Below are 26,777 nucleotides of genomic sequence, written 5' to 3'. Positions count from 1 at the left end.
AAATCAATTTTTTTTAATAGAAATTTGAAAATAACATATAACAAAATGTTAAAATTATTTTTTGAAAATTTTTAAAATATATTTTAAATTTTTTATAATAAAATTTTTAAATATGATTATAATAACATATTTTATATTATTCAAAATATAATATACAAAATTATTTGTTTAGAAATTCTAATTCTATTTTTATATATGTTTTTAAAGAGTTTTAGCATTTCATTTAACTTTACATATTTAAACCTGCATATTTAAAAAAGTTATTTGTATTTTGTGAGTGATTAACCATAGGTTTTACCAATATCTACCATCAGTTGACTTATTTACAAATTTAGTATTTACTTTTTTATAACATTATTTATATTTTATGAACCCATTAAATAGGTTCACTATAGCTTTTACCAAAATTTATTGTCAATTAGCTTTGTTACAAATTTAGCATTTATTTTTTATAATTAACAAGTATGAAACTCAACTCATTTAATTGATATTTTTATATTCATTTTTTTTTATCCTTTTTCATTTGAGTACTTTTTTGCTTTTTCCATATAATGAGACACATTAACATGCTAATCTATCCAAAATCTCTTTGAACATAATCATAAAAATGTTTCCTATTAGGTGTGGCATGGAATGAGGCCTCTGAATCTACCACCCAAGAATCAATACTATTTTCTAATGAGAGAATCAAAGCATCTTGCAACACATCACCTGTTACATTCGCTTCGTGATTATTTTCTTACTACGTGTCTCCTTCTTTTCCCTTTCGAGACTTGCAGTCCTTCTTCAGGTGTCTTTTCTTCCTGCATTTCCAGCACACTATCCCCAATCTGGACTTGGATTTGCCTTTTCTTGACTTACTGCGATATCCAGGGCTCTTTCCTCTTTCCATTTTTCTTCCCCTAGTCTCTGCAGTCAAAGCATTACCTGATGTCTCACTGGAGCTTTTCTGTCGCATTTCCTCGCTAAGGATTGCACCGACAACATCATCAAACTTTAAAGTACTAGATCCAGAGACAGAGTTACTAATGGCCATAACTAAACCATTCCAACTTTCTGGCAATGAGCACAGAAATAACAGAGCCCTAACTTCATCATCAAAAGTTACCCCTACAGAACTTAACTGACTGGTAACTGTATTAAATTCATTTAAATGATCAACAACAGATCTACCTTCTGACATCTTCATATTAAATAAACGCTTCATAAGAAATACCTTATTTGAGGCCGAGGGTTTTTAATATAGTTTGGCCAATGTCGACATTAAACCCTTTGTTGTCATTTCCTTTGAAATATTAAATGCTAACGACGCCGCTAGGCATAGCCGTATTGTTCCAAGTGCTTTTTTGTCAAGAATATTCCATTCTGTGTCTGTCATACTTGTCGGCTTCTTTGTTTTTCCGCTCAATGGTTGGTACAAATCTCTTTGATACAGATAATCTTCCATCTGCATCTTCCACAGCTGGTAGTTTTGGCCGTTAAATTTTTCGACCCTGAACCTACCATCTTCCGCCATTGCTCCCACTAGAACCAGGAACCCTTCTCTCCTGTGAGTTTATCAGCCAAATAGACCTTCGGCTTTGATACCAGTTGTTTGAAAATTATATATTACAGAGCAATGGAACACATAAAATATTGCAGAAATATAAACATAGAAAATGCATAAAACAAGAGAGACATAGATATACATGGTTCACCCAGTTTGGGCTACATCCACGGAGAAACAACCAGTCCTTATTTTTATATTATCCAATAAACTGAAGAGATACAACCTACAACAGATCTGCTGTAATTCCCTCTTCGCTCTCAATCTCCTCTCTCTTCCTCACTCAGAATATAGATATACATAGACGCAATACAATTTCCTCATATATAGCGAGGGGTTGCCTTCTAGGGCAAAAAGCCCTAAATTAAACATAACTTCTACCATCAGATCTCCGCCTAATGAACAACCCATATTGACTATGAAATTACAACATTTTACAAGGCAATTTTACATCTATTCTTAGCTTTGGGGGCAGCCGCTCCCCCCCTGGATGCCCCTTGCAGCGAATATTCTATGGGTGGCAACGCGAACTGGGGTCCAATGCGGCGATACCTTTGAATACAAAAGATAATTAGGCTCCACACCAACAATGAGAAGAAAAGAAAGAAGGCAATAAGGTCCCAATAGTTATGCTTTCATGATTCGTAACAGATTGTGAGGAATCAACAACTGCTTCAGTTAATGACTCGATTCAAGACGGTCCATTAAATGACACACTATTCTAAACAATTTAGCTTATTGACTCCTAGAAATTTGAAGATGAGGAGTCTATGCAACAGTATATGACACAAGTCTAAGATTGACATACAGGTAGTTTGAACAAGATGGCAGTGTCATTACATGTTTAGGGGGAGAATAATAGTTGAAGTATTACAGATTCAAGAAAGGAAGCACTGACAAGCAATCTCTATGTGAAAGTGAATCAAGGAAATCTAACGATTATCGAGATATCTCAACAGGATAAAGGAATATTCATATATCAAGTCAAGTACATCAAGGAAATGCTCAAGAAATCCAAGATGGAAGATTGTAAGCCTATCCTTACCCCCATGGTAACATGTTACAAGAAGTTTCGTCAACGAGTGTGGACCAAAGGTTGTATAGATCCATGATTGGTAGTCTCCTATATGAGACAGTCTGCCTACCAGATATGATGTAGGCAGTTGGACAAGTAACACAATTCCAAGCAGCACCAAAAGAATCTCATATCATTGTCATCAAAAGAATTCTTCGGTACCTTAAGGGCACATTGGAATATGGTCTATGGTATCCCAAAGGAAATGATTTGGTCATCCAAGCTTATAAAAATGCAGATTGGGCAGGAAGTGTTGATGATCGTAAGAGTACCAGTGGAGCAGCATTCTATCTAGGTGGTTGTCTTGTTTCATGGTTAAGTAAAAAGCAGTCTTCAATCTCGTTATCCACATCAGAAGCAGAATATGTTGGGGAAACAACTAGTTGTACTCAAGCTCTTTGGATGAAGAAAACTTTTCAAGATCTTTAAGTCAAGTTCGGTGAGCCTATTCCCATCTTTTGCGATAACACCAATGCCATCAATATCTCCAAGAATCTTGTGATGAATTCCAAAATGAAGCCCATTCTTATTAAATATCATTTCGTTAGAGAGCAGGTCACTGAAAAGAATATCAAGTTTGAATATGTTGGCACAAAGGAACAAATTGTTGACATCTTTAACAAACCATTACCTCGTGAAGAATTTGAGTATCTTCGCTAAAAGCTTGGGATTCTCCCAAGTTTTCATTAGACTCTTTCTCTTATCTACTCGAGTAGAAACGGGGAGTGGAGGTGTGTACAAGTCTGCAGGATGGCTGCTTTTCATGGGGAGTTACCATTTTTCATTGATGACAAAGGGGGGAGAAGGTAGTAGGAAGAGTTTTCATGATCGTAGGGGGATTACCTGTGTTGCCATCAATGCCAAAGGGGGATATTGTTGATCAGTGGTTGTCATTGATGTCAACCCAAGCAACACTAGGGGATACCCTAATATTTCATGGGAATTTTGACTTGACAAATTACTCTATTATGAGTGAAGGATCTTCTAGATGGATTCTACGCGTCGATATTTTTCCATTTATATACGGCACGCCAAGTAATTCTTCATGGTTTGAGAGATATTCATGTTTGAAGTTAGTAACCCTAGTCAGTGGGCTAAAACCCTATGGGGTTGTGACATGGCACTCATAATTGGTTGTGGTCATTGAATAGTCAATAATTAATAATGTTTTTTTTTCTCCTAAAATCCCTCCAACATTCACTTGTTGAGGACCCTCTCAACTCAAGACATTCATATAAATAATGACCCTCATATCCTCCTCTAGTAGGGATTGTGTGGCTTCAAACAGGTCATCGTGGTATTTTCGCCATAACTTGTTTTTTACGAAGCTTCAGAAGCTGAAATTAAAACCCATTTGATCCCAAATCATGATGAACCACGTGACCAAATTTGCGATCTTGGTTCACTATAGTTTCGGAGATATGATCTGAGTAATTTAGGGTTTTGGCAGGCTCCCGAATTCCATGTCAAACAGGCGACATTGGGAAAATCGTCATAACTTTCTCTCTGAGCTTTGGATTCAAATTTCATAAATATTCGTAGAAAGAGGACAGACTATAGTTTGTTGAGTAGCGTTTTCAGGGCCTAAGGTCACAACAGGGACACTTGGCACTTCGTACCAGTTCACTTTGCTTAACTAGTATATAATCTGGTCATCGTGGGAGTTTGGCCATAAATATTTATTGAAGAATCCAATCTTGATTAGACCTGTGGGGTTGGAAAAATGACTCAGAGGACTACCCCAATATGAAATTTCAGACCCTCGAGATCCGAAATTACATAGATACAATAGATTCAATATCGAGATCCTAGAAGGCAAGAAAAAACATGCATTCAAGGATCACTGCAGTAAGGACCACACATCAATAGTCAAGGGTAAGTCTCCTATAACAAGGTATGTATGATTAATGTTTACATTTTAATTTTGAGTATCATCTCTGACATATGTTTTTGCAAGGCAACATAAGTATATACAATGTCTTGGTTATATCTCTATGTCTATATATGTCATAGTTAGTTTTTTGGATGTACTATTCTTGATACAACACATTTGATGCTACATATTCTTGATGCTACACCAAGTCTGCTAAATATATATGATGTTGTAAGTTCATGTTACTTGCCTTTTCATAGTTGATAAAATGATATCTGTTGTTGTACTTAGAACTTGGTCCATCACAAGTCTAGGGTCTATCATCAGTTTTTATTGTATATATCTTTAGGTCAGTTTTGGATATAGTCTTGCATAGAGTCCATGCCTATATCAAGTGTGAGAGTCTTTGTCTACTACTGCAGAAAGTCAACAACAAAAGTGACAAGCACACTTCAAGTACGCATTGTAATTTTAATTTGTATTTATTCATTATTATGCACTTACATGTGTTTTACGGGCAAAGGTAAGTTGAAGGGTATTTTGTTTTGTTTTGGGATTGGTTTCACCGGGAAAATTTTTCATACAGGTATAAGAAGATTCAAGTACAAATTCAAGCAAGAATTCAAGAGTAGAAGTATCAAAGCAAAGGAAGCATTGCAGTGGGAAATCCTTTGAAGACATGACAACCATCTGTATATTGTGAAGAAGTGTCAAGGTGAAGAGTCATCATTGTAAAGTTGTAGAAGAGTCATTTGTAAAAGAGTCATCATTGGAAGAGTCATTATTGTAAAAGAGTCAATCTGTCTAGAGTCGAAAAGGCATTATTGGGAGGTATAGGAGTCTTTGTTGGGATGATGTCATGGTTGGGTTTCAGGTCATAGTGTGATTGCATGTTTGGTAAAAATCATTGTAAATCATATTGTATCATGGATCATTGTCCCTGGTATGGGAGTGCACACTTTTATATTTAATTTTGGTCTTTATAGGGTGGTAGGGTGGTGCATGAAGTCGCCTACAGGCTGGAGCCTGTGAACACTTCAGGGTGGTAGGTTGGTCTAGGATGTTGGGGCATCCATTCAATTGACTATTGAAGAAACCAGGGCGTTGGGGTGTCCTTCCAGTGGGAGATGGAGAAGAATTCTTTTCTAGAATTCTAGGAAGTTGTTGCTTTCATTTCAGTTGGGGCTGAAGATTAAAGAATTTATTAGAAAAGCGTTCTATGGTTTTTGACCCAGAAGGGGGTTTTCCACCTAAAATTATTGTGTGTACTGTGTTCTTTTATTTACTGTTATCACTACATAAACATTAATAATAATTGAAGATTAACTAATTCTCTGAAAAGATTTAAAAGCGTTGATTGCTAAGGAATATTGATTCACCCACCCTCTTAGTATTTCCAACAATTGGTATTGGAGCTTGGTTCCTTCAATAGCAGTCTAACAACCGAAAGGAGATCATGGAGTATACTAAGAATAGAGTTCCTTTGTTCAATGGAAATAAATATGCACTTTGGAGTGGAAGAATGCAGGTTCATTTTCTGTGGCAAGGATACGAAGTATGGGAAATTGTTGACAAAAGCTTACCACCGACCTAGGATGAACAAGGTAAGAAAAATATGGTATATGATGCAAAGGCTAAGGATATTTTTATCAGTGGGCTTATCGAATCTGTTTATCTTAAGGTATTGAGTTGCAAAACTGTTAAAGAGGTATGGGGCAAGCTTGAAAATATATATGCAGGTGACTCAAAGGTGAAAGAAGCAAAATTTCAAATTTTTAGGGCAAAATTTGAGCAACTCAAATGAGGGAAGATGAAGATATTATTGCATTCTCTTAGTGTGTTGATGAAACAACAAATAAATTGAAAGGTTTGGGAGAACCTGTTGAAACGAAAATTTTTGTCCGAAAGATCCTCACAACCTTGCCAGTAAGATTTAACCCTAAGGTATCTGTCTTGGAAGGTAAATCGAATCTGACCAATCTCAGCATAGATGAATTGCATGAAACATCTCACTTAGAAACAACATTTTCCACATCCAAGAATAATGGTAAGGACAAGCAGACTCAGAAAACAAAAACTTGCAGTTTTAAGGATGAAGTAAAGGAAGAAGAGGAAGAACTCTCAGATAAAGAATTCACCTACTTCACACGGAAAATGAGAACAGGTACAATAAAATTCAAAGGTAAAATTCCATTAATATGTTTTGACTGTGGTGAGGTTGGGCATTTTTCAGCCAAGTGTCCTCACAAAAATGAGGCTATTATGAATGGAAAGAAAGGTCCTAGGAAGTTTAACAATCAAGGCAAGAAGAAATGGTTTAAGAAAAGTTTCTTCACCAAAGAAGATAGTTCCTCATCCGAAGAACACAGTGATAACAAGGAAGAATTCAACATAAGAGTATTTTTTTATGGTCAAGCACAATAAGAAAGAGGCACCTGATGAAGAAGGAGACGAAGAAGAAGAAATGACTGAGGTTGAATTTCAAAACGAAATGATTAGGGTTATCAAAGAGCTCAAAGCTGAGAAGAAGCATGTCAAAACTCTTGAAGATGAATTGAAGACAGAAAGAGAACAAGTCCTCAATCTTAAAATCAAGGTTGAAGAATACAAACAAAGTGAAGAATCACTCAGGAAATAAGTAAAGGAAAGCAACAAAGAGAGAGAAGCATTGGAAGCTGAAATAGTTTCTCTGCAAAAGGAAGTAAAAAGTGGAAAAAATCTTCAAGACTACGCCAATTGTTCAAAGGCTATGGGCGAACTCATCAACAACCAACGATCATACAGTGACAAGACTGGTCTTAGTTACAAAGAAAAATATGAAAAAGAGTTAAGTCTTTCTATGACAACTAAAGAAGATGGATATGAAAAAATGGTAGATCCCCTAGCTAGATCAAGAGATAAAGACTCATAGGAAGAACCTTGGAAGATAATTCCTTGAAGAAGATTTCCTCCCATGTACCAACCTATCTTTTATGGTCATTGTTATTCATGTGGAAGGTTTGGACATAAAGTTGCAGAATGTTGCATGTACGTTTGGAATGAATATAATTCCAGGCGATCCTTTAGGAATGGATATTCCAGAACTCAGCATAATATCAAAAAATTTGATCATTTGAGAGATGATGTCTAATGTTACAAATGTAACAATTTTGGACATATGGCTAGGGATTGTGAAGTTCAAACAGGTACAACTATTATCGGCAAAACCCTAGAAGCAAATTTGCAGGATCACGAGATAAACACCAAACGAAATCTTCTATGAATAACATCGAATGTTAAAAATGTCATAACTATCGACACATAACTTGTAGCTGCAGGTACAAGATGGAATCAACCATGAATGAAAATCTTGACGACGAGAATAAGAAGATTTGGAAAGGAAAAAAGGTACATGCTGAACATGTACAAGATGAGCAGGAAAAGCAAGAAGGCAATAAGGTCCCAACAATTATGCTTTCACAATTTGTAATGAATTGTGAGGAATCAATAGCTGCTTCGGTTAATGACTCGAGTCAAGACGGTTCGTTAAATGACACACTATTCTGAACAATTTAGCTTATCGACTCCTAGAAATTTGAAGATGAGGAGTCTATGCAACAATTTATGACACAAGTCTACGATTGACAGATAGGTAGTTTGAACAAGATGGCAATTTCATTACATGTTCAAGGGGAGAAGAATAGTTGAAGTTTTACAAATTCAAGAAAGGAAGCGTTGAGAAGCAATCTCTATGTGAAAGTGGATCAAGACAATCTAACGATTATCAAGATATCTTAGTAGGATAAAGGAATATTCATATATCAAATCAAGTACATCAAGCAAATGCTCAAGAAATTCAAGATGGAAGATTGCAAGCCTATCCTTAACCCCCATGGTAACATGTTACAAGAAGATTCATCAACCAATGTGGACCAAAGGTTGTATAGATCCATGATTGGTAGTCTCCTATATGTGTCAGTCTCCCTACCAGATGTGATGCAAGCAGTTGGACAAGTAACACGATTCCAAGCAGCACCAAAAGAATCTCATATCATTGCCGTCAAAAGAATTCTTCGGTATCTTAAGGGTACAATGGAATATGGTCTATGGTATCCCAAAGGAAATGATATGGTCATCGAAGCTTATACAGATGCAGATTGGGCAGGAAGTGTTGATGATTGTAAGAGTACCAGTGGAGCAACATTCTATCTAGGTGGTTGTCTTGTTTCATGGTTAAGTAAAAAGCAGTCTTCAATCTCGTTATCCACAGTAGAAGCAGAATATGTTGTGACAACAACTTGTTGTACTCAAGTTCTTTGGATGAAGCAAACTTTGCAAGATCTTCAAGTCAAGTTCGATGAGACTATTCCCATCTTTTGCGATAACACCATCACCATCAGTATCCCCAAGAATCCTGTGATGCATTCCAAAACGAAGCACATTCTAATTAAATATCATTTCGTTAGAGAGCAGGTCGCTAAAAAGAATATCAAGCTTCAATATGTTGGAACAAAGGAACAAATTATTTTATTTCAGAGAGTGTGGCTTGCTTGTAAGGCTAAAGAACCCATTGGAAATTTTTGGATTGATGAACCTATTCTATTTTGGGAAGAATCACTCAGGTGCTTGTGAGGGCTAATGAATCACCAGGAGTTGCCTTTGGGCTAAATATCTAGTGCTTGAATCACTGAGGAACCACCTACAAAAGTGATTTATCTACCCATTAACAACTTAACCATTGAAGAACCTTCCTTATAGTGGAATCTCTCAATTGAAAGCCAGATAAAGTTTTCCATGTTGTGAAATGCAGGCATGATTGTGAATATGCTTTAACTATGTTATTAATAATGAGAATAGGTAGTGGACGAATTTAGCAATGCCTTGTAACATCCTGTTTCATATGCTTTGGCTAGTTGAAAGTCCTTAGAGGTACCCCACCTCAAGCTTTTGAACTCGACTCGAGGATGACAATTACAAGTAAGGTTTGGATGCAACTGTCTATGGTTAGGTGGAGAGTTATTGTTTCGATCTCAGTTGCCATACTTTCCAAATCACAAGATAAGTGAATTTTCTAACTCTTGTAATTTAAATGTTTGAAATATGTTTATTGTGTAGCTTCAGGCCTGTAGTGATGTTTATTTGATGGCTAGTTGTGTGGTTTATGCCTAAAAATTGAATTTTTCTGAATGTATTGACTGTAGGTTTTTCATAGTGTTAATATTGTGCATGAATATATGGTTTATCTTGGAAATTCATATTGGGAAGGAGATTTCCTATTTATTTGTGGAATGTTGATCTCCTTGTAGCCTTCTTGGGAATTGTATGCTCTCTGGTTTCTTTTATAAATTTTGATATGCTTACTTAATTGTTCCTCAAAAGAGACTTGTAGACCTATGGAATGATATTGACATGTTTCCTACAAACAATTAAGATTCAAAGTGACCATAGACCTATGATAGGCTGAATGGACAAGTCCCTAGACTGCAATATACATTTAAGCAATCGAAAACCCAGGAAGAGTAACCATATAGAAAGCTCAACAAGGATAGCACCAATGCATGCCCCACAACCTTAATGGTGATGATTGAGTTCTAGCATAAATCCAAGCAATTACAGAACCACCACTTCCGATCCATAGTGGAGTTACTTCGCAAATGGTGTATAATATGTTCAGGTAGAAAACCTTAATTTATAACCATGACATTCTTAATTTCTCGTGTTGCGAATTTACTTTTGACCAATTTCTCGATGATAAAAACCCCAAGATATTATTATGAGATGGAGAAATCCTTGTCAAATGTCATTCCCAAACTCTATAATATGTTGGAAATTCTGGAGGTAGGTCTCTGCGCAATAGTGGTAGGAGAGATGGGATGAAATGTCTCGAAGGCCTCGTCCCCAAAGGTTCAAAAAGGAGCACTCGAGGGGGAGCACTGAGGATGATAAAGATCGAGATCATGTGTCCGGATATAATTGTGGAGGAGGTCGGAAAAATGGGGTTTGCATTGAGTGGGTAAGGAAGGAGGAACCTGGGGTGACATGTCCCAGGGTTCCCATCTTGGAAGTTCAAAGAGAAGGAACGTGAAGGGAGCATCAGGGTGACGTGACATTGGGACACTATGGCATCCACACAATCATGACTATCTTTGTATTGTTGTAGGGTGGCCCCACAATACAGGCCAACCTAGAATATTGTCCTCAAAGCGATTCAAAGAAGTATAGAATGAAACAAACCAAGGTAAGGGACTCGAGGAACATGGATATTGTCGTCAACTGATGGTATGTCAATTAAAATTCATGCATATATGGATATATGTGGTTGGTTTAAATGGGCTGGTGGTTTAGATATATACATGCACATTGAATGTGAGGAGCTGAGCCATGAATGGGTCAACAACTAATAAACCAATGCTTAGTGGCATTGGGAGGATGACTGGGATAACCATGTGGGAGCCATGAGGGAACCACGTGGGTGCCACGTGGTAGGGTGATGATGTGGTTATATCTGCTCCGCTCAATTTAAATGGTCATATCTCTCAATTCATAGGTCGGATTGAGAAAATTATATTGCTATAATCGTCTCAATGAGATGAACACAACAATGATGCCTAATTAGGGTTTCAAATAGGTTGAAAAGGGATCAAATTTTTTACATCCCATTTCCATAACAATGCCTTGGATTTTGGGTTAGCATAGTAACCACCTCCTTCTAACTTGAGTTGCAGTGGATTAGGAGGGGGTGTGTTACATAGTGGTATCAGAGCATCAAGGTTCAACACTTGGACTAGATGGGCTCTATCATGGGAAAAGTAAGTCGGTATTCTATTACAGGGGTAATAGAGCAAGGGGTTTCATAATGATTTTTAGAAAATTAACTAAACTAATGCTTAGGTGTCAAAAATCGCTCTGAATTGGTTGGTTGCATGCATGATTTCTATTCTCATCTTGTGATTTAATTATGTGGCATGGTACTAACAATTGACATGTTTTCATTGTTATTGATGAGATAAAAACTTTTGTTGACAAATATATCTTATTGATGATGCATGCATGTATATTGGTGTTAAGGACTTATTGATTGATTGATATGGATATGTTGACATAGTTGTTTGTTACAATTGGCTTACTGTAGCAACTTCACAACAACAAGCTCATGGGCATGATTTTGTCACTTATTTATATTATGATGTAACTCACATTGTGTGTGAATGATAACACATTTCAAGTAGAAAAGGGCAATGAGAAATAAAAATAACGAGGACATGAATGGTGCAATATAGCTTTGATCAATCACAACATGGATATGAAGAATCAAGAATAAATGAAGAAGAAAGACCAGTTGGCCAAGGGGAAGGAGCAAACTCTCCAGACTAGATGGATACCTTGAAGAGCCTAAGGGCTGATATCAGGAGCTGTAAGATTGATAATGAAAGGCTGGTAAGGTATTAGGAAAAACAAGTTGAGGTAAATGAAATCATATTACAAATTCACTTGGATTTGCAGAGACAAGGGCAATATGAGTTGTGGGGCTAGTCATAGAGACAGGAAGAACCCTTTGGATTCAAAAGAGAGAACAAATGGGATAGATGGTAGTAGGTCCAGGAAAAGGCACATAAAGGAAAGTGAAGACACAATGAGAGAGAATGCACCATTATGCACCCTAAAGAGAAGAACTAACACTCATGGACATCATTTTTGTACACATTATAGTTCTACTACCAGGAGATATCATCACCATTCTCATCATCACCATTAGATAAAGAGAGAAATGCACCATATGCCCGAGGAATTTAAGAAGGCCAAACCGCCCACATTTTATGGAGAGATGACAATAAATGAAGATGTAGAAGCTTGTTTGATTGGAATGAAGAATTTTTTTGACTCAATAACTATTCTAAGAACATGAAATTAAAGGTAGCCACCTATAGCTTGAAGGGAAAAGCAATCATATGGTGGGAAGATTTGAAGAATTTTAAGGGCATAACTGAAGAGATATTGAATTAGAATGAATTTGAAAGGATTTTTAGAGAAAAATATTTATCAGATAGCTACTATGACATCAAGGAAAAATAATTTATGAGCTCAAAATGGAACTAATGCGGGATGAAGAATATGTCACTAAGTTTATGGAATTGTTGAGATATGTGCCATATATTAAAGATGAGAAGGAAAAATGTTTAGAGGTTTATTAGTGGGATGGTTATATCATTCAAATATCAAATGGAGATCCATGAGCCTCAGGCATTGAACGATGCCATTAAAATATTGAAACACTGCTATGCTCAATCCAAGCGCAGGCCAAAGTTTAAACTTGATTGGAAATATAAAAAAAATGCCAATTTCAAGGGAAAGAGGTAGAAAACGATTAAGGAATCACATACTTCCTCGATATGCAAGAGAATTAATGAAGGTTCAACATTGTAGGCAAGGATCATTCTGCTCAAGAAGGAGCCAAGAGTCATAGGAAGGGTCCCCATAAGTGTTGGATGTGTGGAGAAAATCACTTGAAGAAGGATTTCCCACAGGACAGGAACATTGGTCCGGGGTTGTACAACACACAAGAAGCACAGACTATAGGAGATGTGGCAAGTGGTATGTCTAGGATACACACAACACTGGATAATCGACATGTAGACCATCAAGCTTCCATAATCGAGATGGAAGGTAAGGTTTGCGATCAAATTATTTCTATCTTAATTGACCCCATTTACAATTATAGCTATGTTAAACCAATTCTTGTGGAATGATGTCATTTGAACCAAGAACGAGATGAGGAATCCTAGCTAGTTTAGTTAGCCATGGGAATAAAGAAGAGGGTCGAAGATTGGGTGAAGGCTTGCCCCATTGAATTAAATGGGATGCCAACAGTGGCAAACCTCAATGAACTACCATTGGGTGTGTACAACTTGTTGTTGTCCATGGATTGGATGTATGCACATAGGACCAAACTTGATTGTTTTGAAAAAACAATTGAGTGCTTGGATGAGCATGAAGAAAGAAGGGTAATGCAAGGGAAGCGAAAACCTACTTCGGTGAGGCTAATCACAACCATTCAAGCCAAGAGAAGCAACAAGAAAGGTTTCCATTTATTTGTTGTGCATGTTTCCAACAATGAAAAATCCAATTATAGCAGCGCTGAAGAAGAGGAAAGTGAACTATTGAAGCGATATCCAGTGTTGTAGCAATATGCATATGTATTTCCAACAAATATTTTTGGATTACCTCCTCACAGAGAGGTAGATTTTTTTATTGAGTTAAATTCTTGGAGTAGTGCCAACATCCAAGGCACCATATAGGATGAGTACACTTGAACTGGTTGAGTTAAAATTATATCTTAAAGAAATGTTAGATAAAGACTATATAAGGCCACGTGCGTCTCCATGGGTAGCACTAGTCCTGTTCGTGAAGAAGAAGGATGGCACACTCAGACTCTGCATTGATTAGTACTACAGACAATTAAAAAAGTGATCATAAAGAATAGGTATCCCTTGCCATGGATTAATGATTTATTTGACCAGTTGAGGGGAGCAACAATCTTCTCCAAAATTGATTTGAGGTTAGGCTATCATCAAGTGCGCATCAAGGAAGAAGACATCCATAAGACTGCATTCAAGACCAGACACATGCATTATGAGTTTATGGTGGTGCCCATTGGGCTTATTAATGCACCTAACACTTTCATGTGTTTAATGAATAATGCATTGCATTATTACTTGGCAAAGTTTTTGATCATCTTCGTTGATGACATATTGGTATACTCAGGGACTAAATAAAAGCATGAAAGGAACTTAGATAAAGTGCTACAGTTACTGAGGGGACACAAGCTCTATGCAAATTTTAGTAAGTGTGAATTCTTCCAGTCAAAGATAAGCTATTTGGGTCACAATGTCTCCAAGGACGGGATATCAGTTGATCCTGAAAAGATCAAGGCCATAATGGTGTGGCCAACAACGAATAATGTGAATGAGATTAGATCATTCATGGGGTTGGCAGTACAGGGGGTTCATACAAAAAAATTCCAAGATAGGCCATCCTATCACATCATTACAGAGGAAAGGAAAGAAAATTGAGTGGATAGTTGAACGTGCAGCGGGCTTCGAGTAGTTAAAAAAGTTGCTCACTAATGCACTAGTGTTGAGAATTGCAGATCCAAATAAGGATTTTGTGGTCTATATAGATGTGTGCAAAGAGGGGCTCAGTGGAGTCTTGATGCAGGAGGGACAGGTAGTTTTCTATGTCATAGAAATTAAATGAAAATGAGGCAAACTATGTGACTCATGATCTGGATTTGGCTTCCATTATTCATGCACTAAATATGTGGAGGCATTAACTCCTCGAGAAAAGGTTCACACTCATGAAAGACCATGGAGGACTCAGGTATTTGTTTAAGCAACCTAAGTTGAATGCAAAACAAGCTAGGTGGCTAGCTATGCTTAGTGAGTTCGACTTTGAGATCAAGTACATCAAGGGAAAGGAAAATAGGGTTACCGATGCACTTAGTAAAAGGGTTCAAATGAATCATGTGGCAGCTATAAGTTCTTATGGGTGGACCTACGACAACAAGTTAAAATTGTAGGACAACATGATGAGGAATATCAACAAATAAATGAAAAGATACATCAAGAGGGTGAGGGTGGAAAGGATGAAGAATATTAGCTATCAGATAATGGGCTATTTAGATTCAAGAGTAGAATCTATGTGCCGAAGAATGAAGATTTGAAGAGAATCATAATGAGAGAGTTTCATGCTAAGCCATATTCTTCCCACCCGGGATACCAAAAGACTCTAACGACAATCAAGAAGTTTTATTATTGGCCTAATTTGAAAAGAGATGTGGATGATTTTGTTCTAAAGGCATGGAGTTCCAACACGTGAAGATTGAACGTAAGAACCTAGTAGTTTTATTACATCGCATTCCCATTCCAGAATTGAAGTGGGAAGTGATCTCCATGGATTTCATTACTAGGCTACCAAGAACCACCAGGAAACATGATGCAATTATGGTAATCATTGAAAAGTTAAGCAAAGTGGCTCATTTTATAGTAGTTAAGTCCACCAATTTAGCTAATGAGTTTGCTCAAATATTCATAAAGGAGATTTTGAGGTTGCATGGAGTTCCCAAGAAGATAATTTTAGATAGAGATGCCAAGTTCACTTCCAAGTTTTGGAAGGAGCTACTTGTATGATTGGGAACTAAAATGGCATTCCCTACATCATATCATCAACAAATGAATGGGAAAAAAAGAGGACAAACATAATCCTCAAAGACATGTTGAGAATGTATGTGATGCACCAACGCAGGAAGTGGGAAGAGTACCTTCCACTTATAGAATTGGTCTACGACAATGGATACCAAGAATCTCTGAAAATGAACCCATTAAAGGCACTTTATGGAAGGAGTTGCAATACTCCTATTAGCTAGAGTGATCCAGTGAGTAGGGTCCTTATTGGGCCTGATATGTTAAAAGACATGGATAAAAAAATGCAAGTCATTAGGAATAATTTAAAGGTGGCATGGGACAACAAGAAAAGCTCTGTGGATCAGCATAGGGTGCATAAGGAGTTCCAAGTTGGGGAACATGTTTACTTGAGAGTCATTCGAAGAAAAGTTCCTTGAATATTGGGTCATGTGCCAAGTTGGCACCACAGTTCTGTGGGCATTTTGAGATACTTTAAAGGTTTTGTTCGATGGCCTATATATTAGCCTTATGTCAATTGCTAAAGGTACATGATGTTTTCCATGTTTCATTGCTTAAAATATATGTATAGGACACCAATCATGTTATTGATTGGATTATGTTATAGGTGGAACCAAAGGGAGAGTTCTAGCCAAAACCTTTATGCATCCTAGATCAGAGACAACTCATTCTCCAGAATCAAGTAATAGAGAAAGTCAAAGTGCAATGGAGGCATTTTGGGCCCGAGGAAGCCACATGGGAAATGACTGACTAGATGCTCGCAACATGTCCTTTCCTTTTTGCTGAGTGAAGCAAATTGTAAATACATTGTAAATGTTGTACAAAGATGTGTGTATAAAGTTCCATATCATGTTTGGTTGTTTTATTTAAGGTTATTGAACACCGATGACTACGTTCCCCCTCAAGGGGGAGGGGACTATGATATCCCTTGGTTAACATTTTATCTCTTGTAAATAATTGTAATTATTTTCAAATGGTTGAGAGAGGGACATATATTCCATTGATTAAGGAAGGAGGTTGCTTGAGGGAATTGTTGTTTGTAAATATCATTCTTGGTTGGATCAAAAAATTAAATGTATTGAATATACATTGAATTTAATTGAGAGGAAGGACTAGTCCAAGTATCCTTCAACTCAAACAAAAAGAAAATAAAAGGAAAAAAAAAATAAGAGAAATACGGGTTGTGTTGTTAGGTCATGGACTGTTGCACAAATCACAGTAAAATGAAGGAATTTAGTCTATTTTGGAAAGGAAGGAATGTGGGACATTAATTAGCCAATGTTTTCATACATGTTATCGCTTGCTCATGTGCGCACAAGAAAGAGGCATCCGTAGAGAATGCAACGTTCAAAATTACTGTGTAAGAACATAGAGCTGAAAGGGAGATCAAGGGATCTCTAACATTGAATCGAATCCTACAAAAGGGAGGGCATCGGTTGAGGAACCTCTGAGGGAGGCTTGTTGGGTGATTTATTTTAGAGAGCATGGCTTTCCTGTAAGGCTAGAGAACCCATTGGAAGCTTGTGAATTAATACACCTGTTAGATTTTGGGAAGAATCACTCAAGTGCTTGTGAGGGCTGATGAATCACCAAAAGTTGCCTTGGGGATAAAGATCTGGTGCTTGACTCACCGAGGAACCAACTGGAGAAGTTATTTATTTACCTATTAACAACTTAACCACTGAAGAACCTCCCTTATATTGGACTCTATTCTCTTGAAAGTGAGATAAATTTATTTGTATTTTGAAATGCAAGCATGACTATGAATATGGTTAAACAATGTGATTGATAGTGAGCATAACTAGGACGAAGGAAGAATGGCCTTGTAACGTCCTATTTAGCTATTTTGGTTGGTTGAAAGTCCCCAAAAGCACCCCACCTCAATATTTGGAATCCATCTTGGGGGTGATAGTTGCAAGTAAGGTTTGGCTGCAACTATATATAGTTGGGTGGAGAGTTGCAGTCCTGGTCTCTATTTCCAAAATTTCCAAATCACAAGATAAGTGTATGTTCTAGATCTTGTAATTTGAATGTATAAAATATGTTCACTATGTGGCTTCAGGTCCGTAGCTATGTTTATTTGATGACCAGTTGTGAGGTTTATGCCTGGAAATTGAATTGGCGTGAATGTGATGACTCTAGGTCTGTCACAGTGTTAATCTCATGCCTGAATGTATGGTTTATGCTGAAAATTTGGATTGGGAAGGAGATTTCTTTTTAATATGTGGAATGTTGATATCCTTGTATCCTTCTTGGGCATTGTATGTTCTCGGGTTGCTTTTACAAGCTTTGTTATGCTTACTTAATTGTTCCTCAAAAGAGACTAGTAGATCTTTGGAACTATAGTGACCTATTTCCTACAAATCATTAAGATTCAAAGGGACCGTAGACCTATGAGAGGCTGAATGGAAAAGTTCCTAGACTTCGTTATATATTTCAGCTATCAAAAACCCAAGTAGAATAGCCTTGTAGCAAGCTTAGGAGGGATAGCACCAATGCGTGCCCCATACAACCTTAATGGTGATGGTTGAGTTCTAGCGTAAATCCAAGTGATTACAGAACCACCCCAACCGAGCCATAGTGGAGTTACTTTGAAAATGATGCATAATATGACTCAGGTGGAAAACCTAATATTATAACCTCAACATTCTTAATTTGCCACGTCGCTACTTTATTGTTTACATATTTCTTGACAATAAAAACCCTTAAATCATGTTCCGAGATGAAGAAATCCCCTTTAAATGTTGTGCCTAGACTCTGTCATATGTTGGAAATCTCAGAGATAGGCCTCTGAGCAATAGCGGTAGGAGATCCTGGATGATGTTTCCCAGAGGCCTCATCCCCAAAGGTTCAAAGGGAGTACTCGATGGGGAATGCTTGGGAAAATAAGGATTTGGATCACATGACAAGCCACAATTTTGGAGGAGGTCAGTCGAATGGGGTTTGCATTGAGTGCATCAAGAAGGAGGAACGTTGGGTGACATGTCTTAGGGTTCCCATCCTAGAAGTTCAAAGAGAAGGCACACGAAAGGAGCGTCAGGGTGATGTGACACCGGGACACTATGGCATACACACAATACTGGCTGTCTTTGTATTGGTGTCGGGCGACCCCATAATACAGATCATCCTGGATGATTGTCACCAAAGTGATTCATGGAAGCATATAACGAAAAATGCTAGGATAATAGACTTGGGGAATAGGGATATTGCTGTCAACTGAAAGTATGTCAATCAAAATTCATACATCTATGGATATATATCGCTCGTGCACATGGGTCAGTGATTTAGCTATATGAGAGCATGTTAAATGTGAGGACCCAGACCATGAATGGGCTGACAACCAATACACAAATTCCAAGTGTTGTTGGGAGGTTGACTAGAATAACCATGTGGGTGCCACGAGGGCACCACTTGGAAGGGTGATGGTTTGGTTCTATTTGGTTTGCTCAATCTTAAATGGCCATATATGTCGATCTGAAGGTTAGACTGAGACAAAATTTATATTTCCAAAATCGTCTCGATGAGATGAACAGAACAATGATGCCTAATTAGGGTTTCGAATAGGTTGAAAATGATCCAAATTTTTAGACCATATTTCTATAATGACACCTTGGATCTCGGGTCAGCATAGTAACCACCTACTTCTAACCTGGGCAATAGTGGATTAGGAGGAGGTGTGTTACATTGGATATGTTTTGAAATTACTTGAGGTTGTTAGGTGTGATTCCTAGATTTTGCTTGAGATGAAGAATTGCACCCGTGAAACATTTTGATGGTTTTTTCTCATGATGAAAGGCAGTGGATATAGTACATTGATGGTCATTATGAATTTATTTTCAATAGGTGTGATTCTAGATGGACCCATGATATGTGGTTGATTTGTTCCAGTGGTTTCCAATGATAAGTGGTAGACTTATGTGATTATTGACTAGTATGGTTTTATTTTTAATGGGTGAGATACTGAGGAGGACCTATGTTAGGTTGTCAATTTGTTCTGATAGATGCTAGTGTTTTTTAACCTTGTGATAAGTGGGGGATATTCTTCACATTACATATTTTCTAGGATGACCTTGGATTTGGCCTCTTGTTTGTTTTGCAACAATGTGTCTAGTGGTTGATGGTATATGGACAATGAAACTTCGAGACATATAACATATGGCATATCTTTATTTATCATACTTTAGGAGAAAGAGGGAGACATGATCATGTAACTTGGTGACGATTCCACTTATCCTATGAGAGGAGTTGCCTCCATTTATTTTCAGATGCCTTCTAGTGATGTTCTTAAGATTAGTGGTATTCCTTTTCTTCATGGTTTGAGTAATATTATTTCAATGTTATGTGTGATAAATGTAAAATGGTGAGGTGCATTTGCAGGAAAATAGTGCACTATCAATGATTGTGGTCTAGCTTGTCCAAGGATGTTGGCTAGAGGGTGCCTTTATAGGTTATTTTTTGATTCAATCAGAGTAGGATGAGTCTTATACTCTTAAAGAGGCTCTAGAACATATATAAGAACCTAGATATTCAATGAGGCCAATTACACCTCATAGGAGATATACTAGTCATATTTCACTAGTTTCTTCCATATGCATGGAATTTAGTTGTTCAGATGAGTGGTGTGATACCTTGATGGAGGATGATGCTTAGATTGATTCTAGATTTGTAGCTAATAGGAGTATTATATAGTACATGGATTGGGTTGACAAATTCTCTCAAATAGAGGGAGTTTCCCATGCATTCTCTTAGATAGAGGAACTTTCTTATGATGTTACTCTTGCTTTAGGATTCTCTTAGGATGATGGAGTTAACCTAGTTTAGGTAGTTTCAATTGTCAAATGATTATCATCATGATATGTTTTTTATGGCATTGATAGTTTGTCACCTATACCACTAGCTTTATATCCTAGGATTGAGGAGTTGGCTTATCTAATTTAATATCTTATATCTATGATAGATTGGACCCACTAGTCTTGGTATTCTATGGATATATAGTTATATTTACATTGTAATGGATAAATCATGATGTGGTGTCCACTCATGTTGGATCATGATGTTGAATCAGAGAATTTTGGAGTTTGGAAAGTTATTTTTGTCCTAGGATGATGTTCTTGATATTAACGGTTGGTATTTATTCTTTGGATTGAGATGTTATGATAACATGGATGAAAAATTATTTGTAGGAGATAGTGATTGATTCTAGGACTGCAATCATTATAGATTTGCAAGTAATAGGCTTTTTTGGGTTGCAAAGGGAGTAGATAGGTGTTGGTGTAAACACTTTAATCATAAAGGACCTTTTGGGGTTACTTTGAAAGTGTTTACACCATGTTTGGGATGCTTCATGAGATTTGTATCACATGGTATATGTTTATCCCTTTGATGCTCTAAGATGGATTCACACATGAGAGATAGTTTGCAAGGAATCTCCTTGGATTCTTTATTATGTATGATCAATATTCTCTTTCTCTCTTGGATCTTCTTATGTACCTAGTTTATCTTGTTTTGGAGTGCTAAGGTTTCTTGGAGATTTCTAGCATTAAGGGTTATACCCTAAGAAGGAAATATGCTTAGTAGGCAAGCGGTTCTACCCTAGGTGTATTTGGTGAAGAGGGATAATAGAAGTGAACATATTTCCTTATAGGACTTATTGGAGTGATTCTTGCCTGTTATAGCTCCTTGGTTGAGTTAGGATTTTCTTGTTTTCCTAACTAGGGTTTTGGAGAGCTAGTGGACTTGTCCTAGCTTTGAAAGAAGATGATAGTATGTACATCTACTTCATCTTGACTAGACTAATAAGTTTTCAACTATCCAAAACCTATGGAATTTTTTTGTTTTATTTTCAACCATATATGTTTTTCATACATTGTTATATATATATATATATATATATATATATATGTTTTGTTGATTTGACATAAGTACAGTGGAAATGTGTTAAGTGATTTCACATCATCATTGAAGAATCTAATGTCCATTTTGTTTCCACTATACTTGTTGTGTTATTGTTGTTTTAACTATTGTAAAAGTGAATTTCACATCTAGTTTGTGGGATAAGTTGCGCTAGAGGTTTGAAAATTTAGTAGGTTGTTTGATATCTTTTCTCATTGGATTTCATAAAAGATTGGGATATTAGAATGTGAATATGATACTCTAGAAAAGTTACCAATTTAATGGGATCTCTCCATAATTATCATTTTTTAGAGGATGCATTTAGTGACTATTTTAACCCCCAAATTAAAAAATAGTACTACTAGTAGCACCTTTTTTTCGAAAGTGGTTAAAATTATGACTTGTTTGAAATTGCAACCTTGAAAACCAATTTCATTGCAAATAAAAACCTGAAGATTGAATCTCAAATTGAAAAATGATGATACCAATAATACTACTTTTTTTGAATTAACATGATGATGTAATTGGAATCGTGACCTTGACAACTAATACCATTGTAAATTAAAAAGTCAAAAGTGAATTTTAAATTATTACCTAAATAAATTATTTATTAACTAATTTCATTTTATTTTTAAGCTTAAATTAAGAAATAAATAAATTGAAAAAAAAAATCCTATCAACCCCGGAAAAAATTTCCATCACTAAATTTTATTTTTTTAAAAGCAAAAAGGATGAATTTTATTTTATTTTATTATATTGAGATAAAAAAGGAAACGAGAGATAAATAAAATAAAACCAAAACAATAGAATAAAAAAATACAAAATTTTAAAAGAAAGTACAGAGAAAAGATAAAATAAATAAAGATTTTGGTTGCAACAATAATTGTTAACAAGTGTAGGTTTCAAAGAAGTTATAGTTTTAACCTTGAAAATAAAAGTAATATTGTTAGTGGAATCATCTCTTGATTTAGGGGTTGATTGTAAGGTTTTTGTTGACAATGTTATGATGTTGTTAAGCCCATGGTTGTGGAAGCTGGTAATTTTCACCTTGAAGAAAAAAACCATTGGTAACATCATTTTTCAAACTAAGAGTCGATGCTATTGTTTTTGACATTAAAATATGAGTTTTTAGGGTTCAAATTCTCATTAAATTGGTAACATTGTTCTTTTTTCACTTATGTTTTATAATCTATTTCTTTTTTAAAGGTTATAAGAAATATTGCCCACATGGTTTCGAATTGGTGACCATCATGCAAAGGGTGACTTAACAATGCATCCATTTACCAATTGTTTTATGCCTTGTGGGTTATTTTATGCTCTATTTCATAACATCCCTAAGATTGAAAATCCATAAAATTAAGGTTCAAAAAGATTCTAAGTGCAAAATAAAAATCCTTATTTTATATTAAAATCTTTTTTCCAAAAAATTATAAAAAATAAAATCTCAATATCCACCATATTAAAAAAATAACATACCTTAGAATTTCCTTTATAGATTTACAATATCTAAGATGATATAATATATTGAAATTTCATACAATCTACAAATACAAAAATATCAACTAACTTTCCACATATCATGCTTATCAACTTTCTAACTTTGGTTAATTGTAAATTAGTAAAATGATTTCTTATTTAACCATATGGAATTTTTCATTAAATGCAAAGCATACTTAGGTAAGATTGGTGTTCAAGAAGGAAATGTTCTGCCTCTAAATTTTGTGATGTTACTTCTTCAATATGTATACCATAAGGTTTCCCTAATGGGGGTGATAAATGAAGGGGAAGATGGTCATTGGTTGACAATGCCAACCAACCTACTTAATGAAGTCCCACATGCTTGAAAGCTTGCTAAACATGTCCACTAAACTGCATGCCAAGGTGAATTAATTTCGCTTGTGTCCCACAAATATCAAAATCTTTCTCAACAAATAACCTTAGGGTGATCTTGAGGTGGTTTGCTCCATTCATTAGCTTGACCCTAGAACATCGTTTCTATTGGATGTCATGGAATTTCCTTGCATCAAACCTCTGTTCACTCCCAGCTCTATTGGCCTTTTGTATCCACTCCTTATTCCCTTTGTGGTTTTTGGTGGCCATGATTCTCCTCTACTAATAGGACCAATTTACTTGGATTTTTTCTACCTTTAAATATGATATATTCCACAAGAATACCATGGGAAAAACCATGGGTTTTCATAAACTCAGAGCTCAAGAACCGTTGGTAACTTGACCAAGTCATGTTTACCTGAACTACCCTAAAAATTCCCCCCTTAAACTTGACTTAGGGAGATTAACCTGGTCCCAATCATTCATTAGCCATCTCACTTAAGATCTCACATTCCCCCCTTGAAGCTAGGATACCAATACTCCTGCCACCTTTTTGTACCTATCTAAGTGGTCCATTCCACAACTTGATGATTCCATGTGCCACTGCAACACATGCATGTTTGATCAAAGTATTAAGGCCTTGTAATAATTTGTTCTTTTGCACAACATGTATGCTTGAACACATGTCTTATAACTTCCTAGGGAAATACATTGGCCTTGGACCAAAACCCTTAGGGTGTTCACAAACCACCAGCGTTATCACACCATTGTGGCTCTCATCACATGTTGGATCCTTCTCTATCCTTAAACCATTGAATCCATATTTGTTTTATCATCCATACGAGCACTCTCTCACTACATCTCTAGATTTTTTTATTGATATATTGACTTGGCCTGCAATCTCTCATTAGCACAACTCATGTGAGATTTAGTAGACATAATTCTCCTTTACTAGGCCCCCCATAGAATTTAGTTGCACACACACACTCTGTCTTCTTGGTTTCTCCTCCATGGCCTCCAAAATTTGTTTTCCATGCTATTCTACTAGTCCAACCACAAAACACATTTCCATTCTTCTGCAACTACCCTCTGAACGACAACTCTTCCTGCTACTCGTTCTCAAACCTTAACATTAGCTCTATTTCCAGTAATACACTCTACTTTTCTTCAATGTCATCCCAAGTTCAATTTACATGGAAGACCCTAGCCATTGTTTCATTGTAGTTAACCACATCCAACATGTCCTAGACTACTCCCATGCTCTCCTTCTCATTCTCATTTTAAAATATCGACTCCACATAGTGTTAGCCTCCTCCTTGATATTATGTATTTTGGCAGTCGCAGAAGTCTCCTCCATTGAGGAGCGATCGTCTTTATTTCTATCTCATTACTCAGTAGCGACTGCTTCTCCATCCTCTATTTAATTCTCCCATCTTATTCAATTTTACCAAATGACATAATTTTTCCAACTTCCTATAACTCCTTTCTCCATGGAAATTCTATTGTATCTTAATCAATCCTTTGGCTCAAATTTTGCATTGCCTTTATCACTCTCAATAATTTTCTCTATATCTATATGTTACGTTGAAAAAAGGTTGGTTTATGGTCTCACACAATTGTCATTTTATTTCTATATAGTGATCTTGTCTATGATTGCTACAATCGTATCAATGTCCTTGTCGAAAACTACTCATACCACTACTGCTAGTCCATAACCTCTATTGTGCCTCCAGTAATTATGGCCACTAGCTCGTCCACTAGCACCAACATGCCAACTGATCTTGAATTCTGCAGATGTTGGCTCTGATCATCTAAACCAGTTTCATCAACCCATCTACACCAACCTTTAGCATCCAACATGTGTAGATGTCTCATGTCCATGATCATTGTTGCATCGTCGCTCATCAAACATGATATATTTGGGCTTGAAATTGTTCACTCCTCCTCCTTCTCACGTCTCATTGTACATAGGACCCATAATTATTTCACGAAGGGTCAAGAATTCTATCCTTTAAGCACCCACTAGTGCTCTCACCACAACCTACATGGGTTTGTTACAACCATCTGTCCTCACTTCACTTTTCCTTTCTTGGGGAGATTTTTTATCAGCCTCAGGAGGTGTGAGCTTCTTCTCTATGATAGGGATATTTATTCCATGAGCTTCTTCTCAGCAAGCTTCTTATTTCCCTCTTCAAGCCCTTTGTCATGCTCCCATGATGTGCATTAAACTACGACCATCTGCATTGACTAGTCAATAGCTAAGTTTCTCATTGAACAAGTCTCTCTCCTCCACTCTACTCTTATGGTTACTAAGGATAATCCTTATTGAATGTGCCTCCACTCAGAAATCATCTATTGTGCTCACCTCACCTTGATTTGATACAAATTGTTAGGATCACAAAACCAAGAGAAGTGGTGGTGTCTAAAGACATCATTGCTTAAGATCCCAGTAGTCACTCAGACCAATTTACATGGAGCCTTTATACCTTTAAATAGGCTATATTCCAAATGAATACCATGGGAAAAACCATGGATCATCATAAAACTAGAGCTGAAAAACCATTTTTAACTTGACCAAGTCAAGTTTACCTAAACCACCCTAACACTTTATCTTCGCTTGGTTGCATGCATTTCATCCCAATAACTTGAGGATATTCAACTTGGCAAGGCTCTTTCTCCCCACCATAGTCATGACCAAACAATGAGCATGTAGCTGATAAGGAAGAGGATGTCATGGAGATATAGGAGGTTCAAGGGCTATATTTAGAGTATAAGCAATGACACACCATTTTTCAAGACTAACCCACGCCACCCCCAACCCCCTGTGAAGATTCAATTTGAACTGCATGAGACAAAAATGGAGGTCAGTTGTCAATGGAATTCAGATGTTGATGTTTTGAAAAACATTATTGTGTGGATTTTGGACCCAGGGAACACTCATGGATGGAAAAATCACTATCTTCACAATGTGGATATATATTAACATCTAAAGACGTTGCTCAATCGTTGAGAGGCAAGGAACCAAATGCTGAACAAGTTGGACACTATGAAGTTGATGCTTATGGAAATCAAGAGTCATCTTGCTATAATATAATTAGGTTTGCCTCTAGTCTTGAGAAACACTCCTCCCTGCAAGGAAGAAGCTCAACCAATAGAGGTGGACACATCCTTATATTATTGATATTCCAATTTTAGTTTTTTTTTTAAGTAAATGTGAAGTTTAAGAAATGGTTTAATTAGTTGGTTTTCCATCTAAATGGATAGGTTTTAGAATTTGCACATATTCAATTTTCAGTTATGTGTTTTTGTTAACATACAATATTCTATTCTATCTCTTTTCTGGTCTCCCTTGTAACAACTAGGAGAGAAATGGAAACTACCAAT

The sequence above is a fragment of the Pinus tabuliformis genome, chromosome X (assembly GCF_031772625.1).
Source record: "Pinus tabuliformis cultivar Carrire ecotype Pingquan chromosome X, CPIR1, whole genome shotgun sequence".
NCBI lineage: Eukaryota > Viridiplantae > Streptophyta > Pinopsida > Pinales > Pinaceae > Pinus > Pinus tabuliformis.
The sequence above is the reverse complement of the archived record's forward strand: the minus strand, read 5'-3'. Positions refer to the sequence as shown.